The following is a 20033-nucleotide window of genomic DNA, read 5'->3' as shown; positions in this document are numbered from 1 at the left end:
AGGCCCCAGGTTTGATCCCGATGACTGGGGTGTCAGTGTTATACTAGACAGGTACTTGTGGTGGTTAGCCCCTCAGAGTGCCACAGCTACAGTCTATTTTTACCACTCTTGCTGAATGATATTTCAGCTAGCATAGATATTTCTCATCAAGTTGGGAATTACACCCCTGGCTTGAAGTGCAGACATACCCTTAGAATCATAGAATCATAGAATATCAGGGTTGGAAGGGTGGACCTCAGGACGCATCTAGTCCAACCCCCTGCTCAAAGCAGGATCAATTCCCAACTAAATCACCCCAGCCAGGGCTTTGTCAAGCCTGACCTTAAAAACCTCTAAGGAAGGAGATTCCACCACCTCCCTAGGTAACCCATTCCAGTGCTTCACCACCCTCCTAGTGAAATAGTGTTTCCTAATATCCAACCTAAACCTCCCCCACTGCAACTTGAGACCATTACTCCTTGTTCTGTCATCAGGTACCATTGAGAACAGTCTAGATCCATCCTCTTTGGAACCCCCTTTCAGGAAGTTGAAAGCAGCTATCAAATTCCCCCTCATTCTTCTCTTCTGCAGACTAAACAATCCCAGTTCCCTCAGCCTCTCCTCATAAGTCATGTGCTCCAGCCCCCTAATCATTTTTGTGTCCCTCCGCTGGACTCTTTCCAATTTTTCCACATCCTGCTTGTAGTGTGGGGCCCAAAACTGGACACCGTACTCCAGATGAGGCCTCATCAATGTCAAATAGAGGGGAATGATCACATCCCTCCATCTGCTGGCAATGCCCCTACTTATACAGCCCAAAATGCCATTAGCCTTCTTGGCAACAAGGGCACACTATTGATTCATATCCAACTTCTCGTCCACCATACCCCCAGGTCCTTTTCTGCAGAACTGCTTCCTAGCCATTCGGTCCGTAGTCTTTACCAGTGCATGGGATTCTTCCGTCCTAAGTGCAGGACTCTGCACTTGTCTTTGTTGAACCTCATCAGGTTTCTTTTGGCCCAGTCCTCTAATTTGTCTAGGTCCATCTGTATCCTATCCCTGCCCTTCAGCTTATCTACCACTCCTCCAAGTTTAATGTAATCTGCAAACTTGCTGAGGGTGCAGTCCACGCCATCCTCCAGATCATTAATGAAGATATTGAACAAAACTGGCCCAGGACTGACCCTTGGGGCAGTCCACTTGAAACCGGCTGCCAACTAGAAATGGAACCATTGATCACTATCCGTTGAGCCCGACGATCGAGCCAGCTTTCTATCCACCTTATAGTTCAATCATCCAGTCCATACTTCTTTAACTTGCTGGCAAGAACACTGAGGGAGACTGTATCAAAAGCTTTGCTAAAGTCAAGGAAGAACACATCCACTGCTTTCCCCTCATCCACAGACCCAGTTATCTCCTCATAGAAGGCAATTAGGTTAGTTGGTGAATCCATGCTGACTGTTCCTGATCACTTTCCTCTCCTTTAAGTGCTTCAGAATTGATTCCTTGAGGACCTGCTCCATGATTTTTCCAGGGACTGAGGTGAGGCTGACGGCCTGTAGTTCCCTGGATCCTCCTTCTTCCCTTTTTTAAAGATGGACACTACAGTAGCCTTTTTCCAGTCATCCGGGACCTTCCCCGTTCACCATGAGTTTTCAAAGATAATGGCCAATGGCTCTGCAATCATATCCGCCAACTCCTTTAGCACCCTTGGATGCAGCACATCCGACCTCATGGACTTGTGCTCGTCCAGTTTTTCTAAATAGTCCCAAACCACTTCTTTCTCCACAGAGGGCTGGTCACCTTTTCCCCATAGTGTGCTGCCCAGTGCAGCAGTCTGGGAGCTGATCTTGTTTGTGAAGACACAGGCAAAAAAACATTGAGTACATTAGCTTTTTCCATATCCTCTGTCACTAGATTGCCTCCTTTATTCACTAAGGGGCCCATACTTTCCTTGACTTTCTTCTTGTTGCTAACATACCTGAAGAAACCCTTCTTGTTACTCTTAACATTTCTTGCTAGCTGCAACTCCAACTGTGATTTGGCCTTTCTGATTTCACTCCTGCATGCCTGAGCAATATTTTATACTCCTCCCTGGTCATTTGTCCAATTTTCCACTTCTTGTAAGTTTCTTTTTTGCATTTAAGATCAGCAAGGATTTCACTGTTAAGCCAAGCTGGTCGCCTGCCATATTTACTATTCTTCCTACACATCGGGATGGTTTTTTCCTGCAACCTCAATAAGGATTCTTTAAAATACAGCCAACTCTCCTGGACTCCTTTCCCCCTCATGTTATTTTCCCAGGGGATCCTGCCCATCAGCTCCCTGAGGGAGTCAAAGTCTGCTTTTCTGAAGTCCAGAGTCTGTATTCTGCTGTTCTCCTTTCTTCCTTGTGTCAGGATCCTGAACTCGACCATCTCATGGTCACTGCCTCCCAGGTTCCCATCCACTTTTGCTTCCCCTACTAACTCTTCTCTGTTTGTGAGCAGCAGGTCAAGAAGAGCTCTGCCCCTAGTTGGTTCCTCCAGCACTTGGAGCAGGAAATTGTCTCCTACACTTTCCAAAAACTTCCTGGATTGTCTGTGCACCGCTGTATTGCTCTCCCAGCAGATATCAGGGTGATTAAAGTCTCCCATGAGAACCAGGACCCGCGATCTAGTAACTTCTGCTATTTGCCAGAAGAAAGCCTCGTCCACCTCATCCCCTAGTCTGGTGGTCTATAGCAGACTCCCACCATGACATCCCCCTTGTTGCTCACACTTCTAAATTTAATCCAGAGACTCTCATGTTTTTCTGCAGTTTCATACTGGAGCTCTGAGCAATCATATTGCTCTCTTACATACAATGCAACTCCCCCACCTTTTCTGCCCTGCCTGTCCTTCCTGAACAGTTTATATCCATCCATGACAGTACTCCAGTCATGTGAGTTATCCCACCAAGTCTCTGTTATTCCAGTCACATCATAGTTCCCTGACTGTGCCAGGACTTCTAGTTCTCCCTGCTTGTTTCCCATGCGTCTTGCATTTGTGTATAGGCACTTAAGATAACTCACTGATTGTCCCGCTTTCTCAGTCTGAGGCAGGAGTCCTCCCCTCTTGCACTCTCCTGCTCGTGCTTCCTCCCAGTATCCCATTTCCCCACTTACCTCAGGGCTTTGGTCCCTTCCCCCAGTGAACCTAGTTTAAAGCCCTCCTCACTAGGTTAGCCAGCCTGCTTGCGAAGATGCTCTTCCCTCTCTTCGTTAGGTGGAGCCCGTCTCTGCCTAGCACTCCTCCTTCTTGGAACACCATCCCATGGTCGAAGAATCCAAAGCCTTCTCTCCGATGTCACCTGCATAGGCCATTTGTTGACTTCCACAATTCAATGGTCTCTACCCAGGCCTTTTCCCTGCACAGGGAGGATGGACGAGAACACCACTTGCGCCTCAAATTCCTTTATCCTTCTTCCCAGAACCACGTAGTCTGCAGTGATCCGCTCAAGGTAATTCTTGGCAGTATCATTGGTGCCGATGTGGAGAAGCAGGAAGGGGTAGCGATCTGAGGGCTTGATGAGCCTCGGCTGTCTCTCCATCACATCTTGGATCCTAGCTCCTGGCAAGCAGAAGACCTCTCGGTTTTCTCGGTCGGGGCGGCAGATAGATGACTCAAGCCACCCTTGCACTTGTTTTCTAACATGTAGCATTCTCCACCTTAGAAATTAGATCTGAAATTTGCTTAAAGTGTTCAAACATGCTGTGGGGCACTTGGTTTCCTAGAAGGTGTGATAACAGACACCAGTGCTGTACATTCTTCCTGGGGTCGTCCAAAAGGAATGTCTCATTATTAAGCTTTAAAATATTGTTTACAAAACCCAAGGGATTTGGTGGCCTTGGCACATGAAACAACACTGACCACAAAGTGGTTAAAGAATAAGCACAATGTATTAATAAAACCTTTTAGCAAACCAATAGGTTATCGGTGATGTGTCTTTAAAGCACCAATTATTTTAATCCAGAGATTTGGAATAAAACCATTTTATGTTAATTATTTAAAAAACCATTTTTATTTTTTAAACAAACTAAAACAATAGCATTAATACAATATTAACATGGTCATAAGAATGTAGGAACCTCGAAAGAAAATCTAGTCGGCCCCTTGGCACCACGGCAGGATTACATATTAATAAGCCTTAAGGATTCCAGGGTGTGCAAGACAAGACAGATGGTGGTATCTTCAATCTTTAACATGATCCTTCCTTTACAATCTTTATATTCTTGTCATGTTCCCTAGAGAAAACAAGAAAAACTGTCAAGCTTTCTCAAGCTGGGTCACAGCTTTGCAATGTTCTGGGGCACTGCTTTCATAGATCAGATGCACAATGCACCCAACAGAGACTCCCTACACCCAAAACAGGTACTGAAATCTTTGCTGTCAACTCCAATCTTTACATAAAAGGAAAATATCAGGGAAGCTTGCACTGCATCCTTCCACTGCCTATTATATGTCATACCTGAGGAACAACCTGCCTCAGCAACTCAGCACATCTTCAGTCAGGTGGCACAAAGAGCTTTGATATGAATCTCACCTGCAGTAACTGCAGAGCTCACACTTGTTCCGGTAGGTTCTCCCATCACTGCCACAGACAGGGTGATAATACAAAATACACATTGGTTTGAGGATGTAATGAACACAAACAGGCTGGAAAAATTGAAAGAAAAATCATGAGATCAGTATTTCATTATTTAGAGAAAGCCATAGTGAATACAAATCAAAGGGCTACATTCTGCCCTGATATACACACATTGAGTAATCGCCACTGAATCCAAAAGAGAAGCGTTGGGTGTAACTCAAAGTCTGGCCCATGGCCACTAGCTCACACAGCACTGATCATGATCGATGGAAGAGTAATTTTTACAGCTAAAAGTTATTTGAAAATGAAATTTGCATATGACACCTACATTCAATCAGAGAATTTTTTACACTCCTTGGCTAGTAACAACATTGGTTGTAAGAGAAATGGGAGAGATTTTCAAAGGCTTCATTGGCAACTAGGCACCAAACTCCCAGTGAAAGTCAAGGGGCAGTTAGGTACCTAACTTGCAGTTGTGTCTTTGAGACGGTCCCCCCCTTACCCTTTCGGGGGAAGAGCTAAGTACAGCACTTACCAACAGAAATAAGAGAAAACTCAAAGGTCCACCTTAACAGATGGGTAATGTGGAACTAATTAGGATGGAAATGCTGAATGAGCAGATGTGGTCCTTGGTCATTTGCCAGGGAGTTAAAAGTCATCAGTAACTTTCTCTAGGTTTAAGCAAATATCAGCTGATGTTACAAAGTCTTAGGCATAGTTAAGCCCTTTTGTACAGAATGTTTCTTTTGCTTTATGCACCACCACCTCCATTTAGATCACAAAGGAAACTAAATAGCCTGTCCAATGTTGGACCACGTTCAATAGTCATTCATGTAACAATCAGATAAAAACTTACTCATTGGTCTCCCTTTATGTAAAGGGGAGTGATCAGGGGACTAGAATTGTCTTGCACAAAGGTGACAGGAACTGAATATCCTTCTAAAATTTTGCCTCTAGATACCTTTGACTTTTGTCAGTGCCAGACATTTGAAAAATGTCACTTCCACTTTCAAATCAATGAGAATTAGAGCTGCATACATAGATGTTTTCCCTGGTTCATTGTTTCAGCACTATCAACATTAATGCCAGGTTTGCTGTTTCCCATCAAAAAGGCACCTACCACTTTTATACAGAACTATTTCTATCTCACACATGGTAAATTTTGCAATTCCTGGGTGTCAGATCTCACCTGTGAATTACAAAATTTATGGCAATGATGCACAGTCCCTCCCATGGGTGGTAGATGTTGAAGCAGCAGAAAAATAGTGATCTGGGGTACAGTAACCAGTCTCACTCACAGTCCCCTGCTTTCACCACTATACGAGACTGGCTCTGCCATGTGTGCTTACAGAAAAAAATATACACTCCACTCCCATGTATTCTATAATAATATACACAGAAAATAGCAGACAGGGAATAGGATGAATTCAGGTTGATGACAGTGAGCAACAGAGCTGGGTGAATAATTTGTAACAACATTTTTTTCAATCAATTTTGCCTGTTTCATTGTCTGTAAATGGATAGTGATTTCTCCATATTCAAAATTCTTTGCTTTCTGGGAATAATTACCAGCCTGTAGCTTGTTCATGAGGAATTTGTGGTGAGCATTTGATATTCAACATTTGAGCTGCGTGGAGTAATTTTGATCAGACACAAATCAAAAAATACGTTTCTGGTCCCTGATTGGCTGAGTGAAATTTTGACTCAAGTTTCCAGATTGAATACTTGTGTTTAAAAGTTCAAAATTTGCTTTTTGTGCCTTGTCACTTAAAATTATCTATTGCCTGGTCATTCTTGCCAGTAAACTTGTTTGTTAGACTGTTTGTGGAAAGCAGAAGGGTGCAAGACAGTCATAGCAAATTTGTTTAAAAATTCAAATAAATATAACAAGTGCTCAGTTCTATTGAACAATATTTCATATATGTAACAGAGTAAAGAAAGAAAGATCTTACATATCTTGGTAATTGTCCAGTTCTATTTAGTCCTTCATATCTTCCTGTGCCTTCCTCTGAAATACAATTTGTTCTTATGAAATCAAAACCTACGCTTAAAGTGGTGAAAAATGCATCCATGATCAAACTTCAGTGAAATGTGCAGAGAATTAATCTATGTAACCATGTGCTCCGCATCCTCCCTCAGTATGTTTGCTACAATCATTTGTTGTGCTTTGTTTTAATTTAGATTGGAAGATTTGGGTCAGGGACTGTCTTTAATGATGGGTAAAGAAGTGTGCAGAACTACATCAAACCGAACGAGGCAATATGAATGTTTCCCTTAGGCAGTCTCTGCCAGGGCTATCTAGATCACAGCCCTGGTGCCTGGGGCAGTATCTGGGGCTGCATGCCAGATTCTCCCCATCAGCAGAAACTGGGCAAAGAGCAAACAAAGCCGTAATTTCTCTCCCTTCCCCATACACTGGCCAGTGGAACTGGCTTATGCGGGGTGCCGGATGGAATATGCTGCACCCCTTAAAGGAATGTCACAAATTCCCCCCCAGCACAAACAAGAGCATTGTAAGGCACAGTCCTTGTGCACCCCCAGATCACACTCAACACTGCGAACTGCTTGCAAATAGCATGATCCCTTTATGGGTGAAATCCTGGCCCCATTCATGACAATGGGAGATTTTCTGCAGACTCCAGCGCAGCCACCATTTCACTCTATGTATTTATACAGTGCCTAGCACAATACAGTCTCCTTCTTAACAATAATAAAATAAAAGCTGCAAGATAGGGTAAAAATAGGTAATAAAATTCCAAGTAGTGATCATCCCCCTTGTAGAAAGGTCACAGTTAAATAAAAGAATATTGGGTCAGATCCTGCAGTTTGCAGTTTGCTCAGCTTTTGGCTGAGGAAAGACTGAGGACTGTAGGAATTAGCCCATTGACTCTCAGGACTTGATCTTCTATGCAATAGGATGTAGTACTGTACTTACTACCAGGAGTAACTCCATGGAAATCAAGAAGATAAGTGAGTCTGCAGCACCCCCAAAATATCAGGTCACTTTCATTTAGTTGCTCAGCTGTAGATATAGGTAGCTAACGCCAACATCCAAGTTTGAGAGTTTTGGTCCAGTGTTTCTAAGCAAATGAAAAATATACTCCCCGGCAATACAGTGAAACAGGAAAGAAAATATACGGAGACTTACCAGCAAAAGCAGAGAAGCAAAAAAAGAGCACAGTGATGTGAACTTTAAAATTCATCTTGATTTTGATATAGCCCACACACAAGCAGATCAAAAAGCTTTGATCTGATACAGTTTCTTGGCAGCTGTTAACAGTAATTCTTTTCATAAAGAAGAGTCTATTATATAGGCTGGGAAGTGCCAGAGTTGTTTATTCTTGGTATTTAACTATTTTGCTTCTCACTGACTCTTCAGAAACTCCACCTCCTGCTTCCTTCCATGCCCTGCTCAATTCCCCTGACTACTCTTCCCCTGCCCTACCCTTGAGGAAGCCCTCTAATCAATTTCCGTCACCTAATAAATTCCATCTACAGCCAAAACTCTGATCATCCTCTGATGACCTGGAGCAACCTCCCATTCACCAGCACCCCAGTTATCCTATCCTGCTCATCCCGCATTTCACCTACCTTTCCCAATGGCAATACCCTCACCCCAAGTAACCCATACAACTACCCCTAAGAAATACCCTCCCCATAGCAAATTCCCCCACTACAACAGGAACTCGACTCATGTTGCTGGTTACAACATGCGCTCAATGGAGGAATCATGGATGAAATTCCCAGGACTATAACGCAGGTCAAAAGAGATTATCATAATGGTCTCATCTGGCCTTAAAATCTATGCAGCTATGATTTTCAGAGATACTGAGCCCCCACAATTCTCACTGACTTCAGGGGAAGATGTGGGTGTTCAGTACTTTTGAAAATCGGGTCCTGGGCACCCATGTGTGTCTACCTACATACAAAGAGCTTCTATCCAGGGAGATATCCCACAGTCCTCACCAGCAGCAGGAGTGCTCATATTGGAAGTCCTCAGGAGAAGATGTCTTTTGGGAAGTAGCAGGCCAGTCTGTTTCACACACTAAGAGCACTTTCATCCTTCTTCTGTGGGAGAGCGATGTCTGAGAACTGTTTTTCTTCCACTCCTCTGCATGGGTGGGTGCCGGGGGTGCAGCGAACAGCATAAGCTGCTTCTTCCTCTTCTTGGAAAGTGGAAGAATTTAGGATAGCTTCTTTCCCCCACCTCACTGGAGCAGGAAGCCCAGGTGGAGACTCCTTAGCTCCCACTGTGGAGCCTTCTAGTGGTGCTAAGTCCCCAGTGGGGCATATCTGTTGAGGGCCTCAAGTGCCATACTTCCTGCTCAGCAGGGCCGGCTCTAGGTTTTTTGCCGCCCCAAGCAAAAAAAATTTTGGCTGCCCCCCACCTTTTTTTTCTGGTTTTTACACATTTGCACTTTGCAATTTTTTTGTTTTGTTTTTTGTTTTTTGATTGTTTAAAATTTAAAAAAATGAAAACAGACAATTTGTAGTTAGTGAAATAAAATAATTTCCTACCAGCATACTCATTTAATTTTAAGCATTGAAAAATGTTTGAGAAATGCTTGTCTTGGTCTAATTAACTGTGAATAAGTTACATTCTGAGTCCAACTTTTCAGTATAAGTGAATCTGACTTTTCTCAAAGCTGTATGTGTGTTGGAAAGAATAATTTTCCCCATTTTCTAAATATATTCTCCTATTCAGCACTTTCTTTATCAAAGTGACAGAATCTGCCAACTCTATTGTTGTTCCAGTCCCACATCTCCATGCTATGCTAAGCCAGACCTTCTGTAGGGAGTATTTCTTGTTAGTATGGCACAAGAAAAAAGGTAAAGCACACACAAAATCTGCGGAGGTTCCTTTGCTCTGGCAGGAGAGGGAAAAATAACTGTCAAATCTGGTTCACAACTGAGATCAGAGTGATTGATTGTAGTAACAAAGCTAAATAAAGTTTAAAATGGATTTAAGGTTAACAATGTGGCCTTGTAAAAGACCATTTGAACTTTTTGACTACAGTCTCTGGCTTTTGTCCTGTTGGGACACAACCTGAAAGTTACTTGTTGTTTGTATTTATTTTTTGGAGTTCTGATCTAGAGCATAACTTTTTGAAGAATATATTGGTACATCCGTAAAAGAATTTACTATTTTTTGTTTAATCTTTAAAATGCTTGCATTTTTAAATAAGACTCCTTTTCCCATTTATATGTAAGTGTGATTTCTCCAAAGGCTGGAGTATTTATTTGTTTTATTTTACCAAAGTTAAATATATATTGTCCTCTTTCAGGTAAGATCCTAGTCATGTGCTGGAGCAGCTTATATGAAGGAAATATACATCTAAAGCATGTAAAGAACACAATAAAAGCATTTAACCATTGCACTGCTGTTATAGTACTTGTTATAGTACTACTGAGAAATATATTGTGATTTCTGAGCATTTATTAGAAATTTAAACATTCTTAATGCTCATCTCATTAAATATTTGTCCTGGGAATGACGTTTTCATGTAAGAAGCAGACCATAGAAAATGTGTGCTTAGGGTCTGATCAGAGGCTCACTAAAGACAATGGAAAGAGGGCTGCGACTTCAATGAGTTCGGGATCAGCCCCTTATAGTCCAACCTTGTTAACTAAATTAAAATTCGATCAGCCTGGTGGTGAAATAGGCCCTGGGGAGCTTTCAGTCCATTCTGAGGCTCTCCCTGCCTCTTATTGCCCACTGGAGTGCTCCAACTGGGACTGTCTCGAGGGTCCTCTAGCTGATCGCAAGCTGCACCCAGCGTTGGCACTTAAGAGGAAGCATCAATGTGCTTATCTTGCAGACAAACTGCAATAGGGCAAAGTTTTGGGCAGGGTTGGGGGGGGGGGCGCCCTTTGCTAAACTCCCTGGTGTCATAAACAGATAGCTAAGGGTTAATGTCTCTTTCACCTGAAGCACCTGACCAGAGGACCAATCAGGAAACCGGATTTTTTTCAACTTTGGGTGGAGGGAAGTTTGTGTCTGAGGTCTTTGTTTTCTGTCTGCCTGCTTTCTCTGAGCTTTGGAGAAGTAGTTCTGCTTTCTAGTCTTCTGTTTCTAAGTGTAAGGACAAAAAGATCAGATAGTAAGTTATATGGTTTCTTTTCTTTGGTATTTGCATGAATATAAGTGCTGGAGTGCTTTGATTTGTATTCTTTTTGAATAAGGCTGTTTATTCAATATTCTTTTAAGCAATTGACCCTGTATTTTGTCACCTTAATACAGAGAGACCATTTGTATGTATTTTTCTTTCTTTTTTATATAAAGCTTTCTTTTAAGACCTGTTGAAGTTTTTCTTTACTTCAGGGAAATTGAATCTGTACTCACCAGGGAATTGGTGGAAGGAAGAGATCAGGGAAATCTGTGTGTGTTGGATTTGCTAGCCTGATTTTGCATTCCCTCTGGGTGAAGAGGAAAGAGCTTTTGTTTCCAGGACTGGGAACGGAGAGGGGGAGTCACTCTGTTTGGATTCACAGAGCTTGTGTCTGTGTATCTCTCCAGGAGCACCTGGAGGGGGGAAGGGAAAAAGGATTATTTCCCTTTGTTGTGAGACTCAAGGGATTTGGGTCTTGGGGTCCCCAGGGAAGGTTTTTCAGGGGGACCAAAGTGCCCCAAAACACTCTAATTTTTTGGGTGGTGGCAGCAAGTACCAGGTCCAAGCTGGTAGCTAAGCTTGGAGGTTTTCATGCTAACCCCCATAATTTGGACGCTAAGGTCCAAATCTGGGACTAAGGTTATGACACCTGGAATCCCCGTGCAGCAATTTGGAGAGCGAGGTGAAAGCAGATGAGGAGGCTGACAGCGTGTGTGTGTTTCTCACGGGCTGGCATGGCTGGCATGGAGGACAGCTCTGCACCGCCAAATCTAGCAAGTAGCTAGAGTGGAGGAGGCGGCGGTAGAGGCTGTGCACAAGGCTGCTCAGCAGGGGCAATTGTTGCTCCAGCTGTTTGAACGATGACACAAAATCCTAAGAGGGGAAAGGGTGGCGGATTTGGCAGCCCCAGGAGCGGCGGCTGCGTTGCCTGCCCGGAGCCGGGCTCATGCGGGCTGAGCTGGTGGGCTCGGAGTGACTGGGATTCCCAGCCCCCTCCCTCCTGCTGGAGGCTAGTGCTTGGCGGAGAAGCCAGGAACCTGCCCGGGGGCGGGCTTGGCTCGAATGCTGGGGCCCCAGAGCCACTGGAGAGGGAAGCCATTGGATCCGCTTCTCAGCCGGGCTCCCTGCTCCAGGGAGGGGACCCGCCTCCCCCTGCATGTGCCCGGACGGAGCGGGTGCTGCTGCCTGAGTCTGGCCGCCACCTGCTCCCCCAGTGCACAGGCCTGTGCCCGGGTGCAGCCGCCTGACAGGAGCCGCCCATGGAGATGGGCTTGTGCCAGGACCGTGCCCGTGCAGCTGCCTGGCATTAGCCCGTGAACCGAGCTGCTGCCCGGAACTAACCAGCCGCCTGCGCCCGGTCGCCACCGCCACTGCTGGCTGGGACTAGCTGCCTCCTCCTCCGGTGGATGGTGCTGGGGAGCGGGCAGAGGGCGCAGACGGGGGGGGGGCTGCCGCGGCCGCCAGAGCCAGAGTGCCTGTGCCCTGTGCCCTCACCAGCTTTACTTCCAGGTGGTGATCACGGCAGGGACCGTGATGCTGGCTTCTTACTTCGAGTTCCGGGCCACCTTCGCCGTTACCCTGCAGGGCTTTTTCTGCTGCAGGGCTCCTAGCCAAGCACCTGCTTGTTTTGCTGGTGCCTAGAGCTGGTCCCGCTGTTCAGGCAATGTGTGGAGCGCTGCTGGGTTGGGCTGGAAACTCAGCAGGGATTTCAAGGGGAGAAAAAGTAGCCTGGCAGCGGCTGCAGGATCAGCTGCTAACGACTGTTGTAGGCCTCAGGGCCAACTCACTGTGGGACCAGGCACCTTGCCCCCACATCCTCCTGGTTGTTAGCATCACCCTCAGACTTTGGTGGGAAGGGCACAGGCAGAGGGGGACACACAGTCAGAGATTTTTTTTTTTAAGTTCCACGTAGCTCAAGAAGACATTGCTTTAAAATAACTAAATGTGGGGATTCTATTGCCCCTTTAATTTACTTCCACTCTCTTTCCCTGACAGATCTCCATTTCTTATTATTACGGTACTGGTTCCCTGACCTCAGCACCTACTTAGGATACTGAGTCCTTGCTACGCAACTTAGTTCAGATCCAGGCCAGGTTGGTGCCGATCAAAACTAGTTCTGTGCAGTGGCTATTCAGAGGGCTATAGTATGCACTCATGGAGAGTGAATTGGCATCAGTCCACCCATGAGCAGTAGCCACAATTGTGACAACAAAATGGTAGAGGTGTGGGCAGGGTGCAGGAGATGGGATATGGATGTGGGTGGGGTGTGAAGGTGGGCAGGCTGTGGTGGCAGGGTACAGGGACTGTGGGGGGTATGGGTGTGAGGGTGCAGAGTATGCGGCGTGCATGTGGGCAGGGTATGGCAGTGGCCAGGGAGTATGTGGGACACAGGGGGCATGCAGGATGTGGGGGTACAGGTTATGGGTGTGGATGTGGACAGGGTGTGGATTGGGTAGGTGGTGGTAGCAGGGTACAGGGAGTGGGTGGGTACCGGCCTAGGCAGGTTGTGGAGGTTCAGGGTCTGGGGTGTGGATGTGGGCGAGGTGTGTGCAGGCTGTGGTGGCAGGGTACAGGGACTGTAGGTGGCTATGGGGGTGCAGGGTATCGGGTGTGGATGTGGACAGGGTGTGGATTGGGTAGGTGGTGGTAGCAGGGTACAGGGAGTGGATGGGTACCGGCCTAGGCAGGGTGTGGATGTGGGCAAGGTGTGTGCAGGCTGTGGTGGCAGGGTACAGGGAGTGTAGGTGGCTATGGGGGTGCAGGGTATGGGGTGTGGATGTGGATGGGTAGTGGATTGGGTAGGTGGTGGTAGCAGGGTACAGGGAGTGGTGCAGCTACCAGTGTAGGCAGGGTGTGGGGGTGCAGGGTCTGGTGGGTGGATGTGGACAGGGAGTGGGAGTGGGAAAGAAGCAGGGTACAGGGAGTGGGGAGGGAGATGGGTTCAGTCACAGGGACCCCCTTGGGACTGCCACCTGATGTGCTGAGACTACCTCTGAGCCCGTTTTCCCTGCCAGCTTGGGACTTCAGAACCCTGCCTTGCTGATCCAGACACGCTGGCCAGCTGCAAACACAGACCCAGGTGTGAACCATGTCCCCCATAAGCTTCAGACTTAACTGAAAACAGCTTAAGAAGTGCTCCTGTCTCTAGCACCCAGACACCCAGCTCCCAATAGGGTCTAAACCCAAATAAATCGGTTTTACTCTGTATAAAGTTTATACAGGGTAAACTCATAAATTGTCTGCCCTCTGTAACACTGACAGAGAGATATGCACAGCTGTTTGCTCCTCCGTGTTTTACCTACTTACTTTGGGTTAATGTATAAGCAAAAGTGATTTTATTAAATATAAAACGTAGGGTTTAAGTGGTTCCAAGTAATAACAGACAGAAGAAGTATGTTACCAAGCAAAATAAAACCAAACATTCAAGTCTAAGCCTAATACATTAAGAAACTGATTACAGGTGTTCCAATAAGTTTCTTTCACAGACTGGACTCCTGTTATAACAAGTCCACTAAAGTCAGTACGTACTGCTTTCCTCTGGGCGTCTTTTTTGGAAAAGGGCCCAGAATATCCACAGCTACTCACTGAAATGGGACCTCAATTATGGGGAGTGGCTGGAGAGGGGCCTTGACCTGGTCTTGAGGCTTACCCACTCTTTGGCATACCTCACAAGACCGGACATACTTGGCAACATCCTTGCCCATCCCTCCCAGTGGAAGGACTTCCCCAACCGGTCCTTGGTTCTGTTCACCCCAGCATGGCCACTGGGATGATCATGGGCTAAGCTTAAGAGCTTCCCCCGGTACTTAGTTGGAACCACCAACTGTTTTTGCGGCTGCCATTCTTCCCGGTGTCCACCAGAAAGAATTTCCTTGTATAAAAGTCCTTGGTCTATAACAAACCGGGATCGATTAGAAGAGCTGAGAGGCGGTAGGGTGCTCCGTGCCGCCGCCCAAGCTTTCTGAAGGCTGTCATCTGCTTCCTGCTCAGTCTGGAACTGTTCCCTTGAGGCTGGGGTCACCAGTTCTTCCTCAGACTGTGGACTTGGGCTTGGTCCCTCTGGAAGCGATGTAGGTGATGGAATTGTTTCCGTTGCTGGTGAACCGCTCTCCGCTGGTGCACCTGAGGGTATTTCAGGCTCTGGCTGAGCCTTTTGGGTATGGCTGTCTGTTGTTTCTGCCAGTTCTGGCTCGCTGGCGCCCACTGGCGTTGAGTTTGAAGATGGGGTTGCAATTGCTGGTGCTGGTTGCTGTTCCAGTTCCGGGCCTGGGACTGGAGGTGCTGTGGCTGTTTCAGTAGTTGGCATGGAATCTGGATCCACTACCTCTGTCTGGGTCTCTGGTAACACAGACAGGGCCTCTGTGGACGGCTCAGGAACAGGAATGGGTCTGGAAGCTTGCCTGGTTTGGCTACGTGTAACCATTCCCACTCTCTTGGCCCACCTCACCTGGTTGGCCAAGTCTTCCCCCAGTAGCATGGGGATAGGATAATTGTCATAGACTGCAAAAGTCCACATTCCTGACCAGCCTTTGTACTGGACAGGCAGTTGAGCTGCAGGCAAGTCTACAGCTTGTGACATGAAGGGGTAAATTGTAACTTTGGCCTTTGGGTTGATGAATTTGGGGTCAACGAAGGATTGGTGGATAGCTGACACTTGTGCCCCCGTGTCTCTCCACGCAGTAACCTTCTTTCCGCCCACTCTCAAATTTTCCCTTCGCTCCAAGGGTATTTGAGAGGATTCCGGGCCTGGGGATCTTTGGGGTGATGGTGGTGTAATGAATTGCACTCGCATGGTGTTCTTTGGACAGTTGGCCTTGATATGTCCCAGTTCATTACACTTAAAGCATCTTCCATCTGATGGGTCACTGGGCCGAGGTGAGTTACTGGAGACTGGTGAGGTGGAAGGGTAGGGTGTCTGTGGCTTTACTTGGGTGGTATGTGGGGTCTTTGGCTGTCCTCGGTTGTAGGGTTTATGGTCTGTGTGCCCCCTGGGGTAATCGTTCCCCTTGACAGTAGCTTTCTTGCTTTCTGCCTCTTCCATCCATTTGGCTCCAATCTCCCCCGCCTCAGCGAGATCTTTGGGTTTTCCATCTTGTATGTACCGTGTGATGTCTTCAGGAACACATCCAAGAACTGCTCCATTTGTATGAGGAGGTTCAGTTCTTCCAAGGTTTGAATGTTGTTTCCTGTTATCCAGGCCTCATAGTTTTTTGCAATGTAGTAGGCGTGTTTGGGAAATGACACCTCTGGTTTCCACTTTTGGGTTCTGAAGCGCCGATGGGCATGATCTGGGGTTATCCCCATCCTGTATCTGGCCTTGGTTTGAAAAAGTTTATAGTCATTCATTTGCTGCTTAGGCATTTCAGCTGCCACCTCTGCTAAAGGTCCACTGAGTTGTGGCCTTAATTCTACCATGTACTGGTCTTCGGGGATGCTGTACCCAAGACAGGCTCTTTCAAAATTTTCCAAGAAGGCCTCGGTGTCATCACCTGCCTTGTAGGTGGGAAATTTCCTGTGCTGTGGAGCAATAATTGGCGCCGGGTTGTTAGGGTTGGCTGGCACATGCAGCCCAGCTTTTGCCAACTCCAGTTCATGTTTTCTCTGTTTTTCCTTCTCTTCATTCTCTTTTTGCTGTTTTTCCATTTCTTTTTGGTGTTTTTCCATCTCTCGGCGGTGGGCCAACTCTTCTTCTGCTTGTTTCCTTCGGTAGGCCACCTCTTCTTCTTCTAGTTTTCTTTTGTGTGCTGCCTCTTTGGCTTGTTCTTCTCTTTCTTTCATCTCCATCTCTTTTTGTTTTATTTCCAGCTGTCGCCTGTGTTCAGCTTCTCTGATTTGTTCTTCGGCCACCATTTTTGTCTTGGTAGACATGGTTCCTGTTTTCTTGTGTTGGGGTGCCCTCCGGTGTTTATCTTCTGAACTGCAGGTTCTGTTGCCTCCTGGAGTCTGCCTAGCAACAGTGCCTTTAGCTAATCTTGAAATGTTAAGTAAACCTGAAAAACCACTTTATTTGCATTTATATAGTGCTGGTAATGACTCTCAATGGGAGTGCTATTGCATGACAAAAGACCCTTAACAGTCTGGTAATGGCTTCTTGCTTAACATGCAAGCCACAAACTGCCAGAGAGAGCAGAAAAAAAAATTCTCTCTGGTTCCCTTTTAAAACCAAACTTTTTCTCTGTGCTAAAAAGCCCTTAGCAGAGAAAAGAAAAATATAATATTCCTACTGGCTTCTGGATTCTGTCTATCTCCCACCCGCTGCCACTCATGTTATAAACCTTAGTCCCAGATTTGGACCTTAGCGTCCAAATATGGGGGTTAGCATGAAAACCTCCAAGCTTAGCTACCAGCTTGGACCTGGTACTTGCTGCCACCACCCAAAAAATTAGAGTGTTTTGGGGCACTCTGGTCCCCCTGAAAACCTTCCCTGGGGACCCCAAGACCCAAATCCCATGAGTCTCACAACAAAGGGAAATAATCCTTTTTCCCTTCCCCCCCTCCAGGTGCTCCTGGAGAGATACACAGACACAAGCTCTGTGAATCCAAACAGAGTGACTCCCCCTCTCCGTTCCCAGTCCTGGAAACAAAAAAGTACTTTCCTATTCCCCCAGAGGGAATGCAAAATCAGGCTAGCAAATTCAACACACACACAGATCTCCCCCCTGATTTCTTCCTCCCACCAATTCCCTGGTGAGTACAGACTCAATTTTCCTGAAATTTCCCAGTAAAGAAAACTTCAACAGGTCTTAAAAGAAAGCTTATATAAAAAGAAAGAAAAATACATACAAATGGTCTCTCTGTATTAAGGTGATGAAATACAGAGTCAATTGCTTAAAAGAATATTGAATAAACAGCCTTATTCAAAAAGAATACAAATCAAAGCAATTATAATCATGCAAATACCAAAGAAAAGAAACCATATAACTTACTATCTGATCTCTTTGTCCTTACACTTAGAAACAGAAGATTAGAAAACAGAACTACTTCTCCAAAGCTCAGAGAAAGCAGGCAGCCAGAAAACAAAGACCCAGACACCAAATTCCCTCCACCCAGAGTTGAAAAAATCCGGTTTCCTGATTGGTCCTCTAGTCAGGTGCTCCAGGTGAAAGAGACATTAACCCTTAGCTATCTGTTTATGACAACTCCTTCCTAGTCTGCGCTCAATCCTTTCCCCCGGTACAGTTCTTGTTAGCTCCAGCTCAGGTGGTAGCTAGGGGATTTCTCTGACCAGCAGGCCCTTTGTTCTGTTCACCCCCTTATATGGCTTTGGCACAAGACAGGACTCTTGTCTCTCTGGGTCCCCACTCCTCCTTCTAACTAGGAAAGTACCAGGTTTAAGATAGATTCTAGTACAAGGTAACATGGTCACATTCCTGTGAGACCCCAAGCCTCCATTCTTCCTGGGCCTGCTTCATAGGAGCCATCAAGGATTCCAAACCCACCATTAATGGCCCACACTTTGCATACATACAATAGGACCTCAGAGCTATAGTTCATATTTCCTAGTTTGAGATACAAGAATGATACATTTATACAATAGGATGAATCACACTCAGTAGATTATAAGCTTTGTAATGATATAAGAGACCTTTGGCATGAAGCATATGCAGTTATATTATATTCATGCTATTAGCATATTTTCATAAAAGACATGGAGTGCAATGTCACAGGGGGTATCGGCATGGGAAGGTGTGGGGGTGCAGGTTATGAGGTGCAGGTGTGGGCACGGTGTGGTGGTAGGGTACCGGAGTGTGGAGGGGGTGGGGTGCAGGGTATAGGGTGTGAATATAGTGGGACGTGACGGTGGCAGGCTTGTACAGGGGATACAGGGAGAATACAGGGAGTGTGTGAGGGTATGGCTGTGGGTGGCGGTGGGCAGGTGGTGGTAGCAGGATAAGGGATGTGGCAGGCTACAGGGGTGGCAGGGTGTGAATGTGAGCGGTGTGTTACCAAGCTCGTTGTAGCAGAGTACAGGGAGGTCGGGGGGTATGTGGACCGTGGTGGAGCAGGGTATGGAATGTGGATGTGGCTGGTACGTGGGCAGGCTGTAGTGGCAGAGTACAGGGAGTGTGGGAGGGTACGGGGTGGGCAGAGGGTGGAGGTGCAGGGTATGGGTTGTGGATGTGGACAGGGTTTGTGGGTGGGGGAGACTATAGTGGCAGGGTACGAGAGTATGGTATGTACGGGGGTCAGGGGAAGTAGGTTTTTGAGTGTGGATGTGGATGTGTTGGACAGGCTTATAGTAGCTAGGTACATGGAGTGTGGGGGGTATGGAGGTGAGCAGGGTGTAGGGGAGCAGGGTACGGGGTGTGGATGTGGACAGCCTGTAGTGGCAGGGTACAGGGGAGTTGTGAGGGGTCGGGGGTGGGGGTGGAGTGTACGGGGTGTGGTGTGGAGACGTTTGGGGCAGGCAGGTTGTAATGGCAGGGTACAGGGAGTGTGTGGGGGGATAAGGGTGTGGGGTGTGGCAGTGGGAGGGTACACGGAGTATGGGTGGTACGGGGGTGGGAGGGGTGTGGCAGTGGGGAGGCTGTGGTAATAGGGTATAGGGAATGTGGAGATGCAGGGTGCCGAAGTGCACAGGTTTGTAGGGGGGTGGTGGGGGAGCAGGGTGCGGAAGTGGACAGGGGTGAGTGGGGTTGCGGGGATGCAGGGTGCGGAAGTGGACAGGGGTGGGTGGGGTGCGAGGTGTGGAAGTGGACAGGGTCTGTAGGGGCTTGGCGGGGTGTGGGTGCGAGATGCGGAAGCGGACAGGGGCTGGAGGGGCATTGTGGTGATGCAGGGTGCTGGGTGTGGAAGTGGACAGAGATGGGTGGGGGAGCAGGGGGTGGAGGTGGACAGGGTCTGTAGGGCACTGGGTTGGGTGTGGGAGTGCAGGAAGAGGCTAGGGCTGGAGGGGGCTGAGCGGGGCGTGGGGTGCAGGAAGCGGACAGGGTCTGTAGGGGCTTGGGGGGTGTGGGGGTGCGAGATGTGGAAGCGGACAGGGGCTGGAGGGGCATTGTGGTGATGCAGGGTGCTGGGTGTGGAAGTGGACAGAGATGGGTGGGGGAGCAGGGGGTGGAAGTGGACAGGGTCTGTAGGAGGCTGGGTTGGGTTGGGGGTGCAGGAAGAGACTAGGGGCTGGAGGGGGCTGGGCGAGGTGTGGAGTGCAGGAAGCGGACAGGGTCTGTAGGGGGCTGAGCGGGGTGTGGGGGTGCGGAAGCGGACAGGGTCTGTAGGGGGCTGAGCGGGGTGTGGGTGCAGGAAGCGACAGGGTCCTGTAGGGGCTGAGCGGGGTGTTGGGGGTGCAGGAGCGGACAGGGGCTGGAGGGGGCTTGGCGGGGTGTGGGGGTTGCAGGA

The 20033-nt window shown here is 47.4% G+C and overlaps 1 long non-coding RNA gene across 2 annotated transcripts; it reads right to left on the bottom strand.

The window, feature by feature from the left end:
- Positions 1-4049: 4049 nt before the first annotated feature.
- On the bottom strand, positions 4050-8963 carry LOC115654069. Of its 2 annotated transcripts, none has more exons than XR_004001080.1 (4): positions 7523-8963; positions 6540-6595; positions 4543-4655; positions 4050-4243 (listed from the first exon to the last, which is right to left on the bottom strand). It is a non-coding gene; the product is annotated as an uncharacterized LOC115654069 (long non-coding RNA). The 2 variants fall into 2 exon arrangements; XR_004001081.1 differs by having other exon boundaries at positions 7736-8963.
- Between the last annotated feature and the right edge of the window lie 11070 nt (positions 8964-20033).

Source organism: Gopherus evgoodei, chromosome 6 (assembly GCF_007399415.2).
Source record: "Gopherus evgoodei ecotype Sinaloan lineage chromosome 6, rGopEvg1_v1.p, whole genome shotgun sequence".
NCBI lineage: Eukaryota > Metazoa > Chordata > Testudines > Testudinidae > Gopherus > Gopherus evgoodei.
Note: the sequence above shows the minus strand (reverse complement) of the source record. Positions and strands in the feature narration are given on the sequence as shown.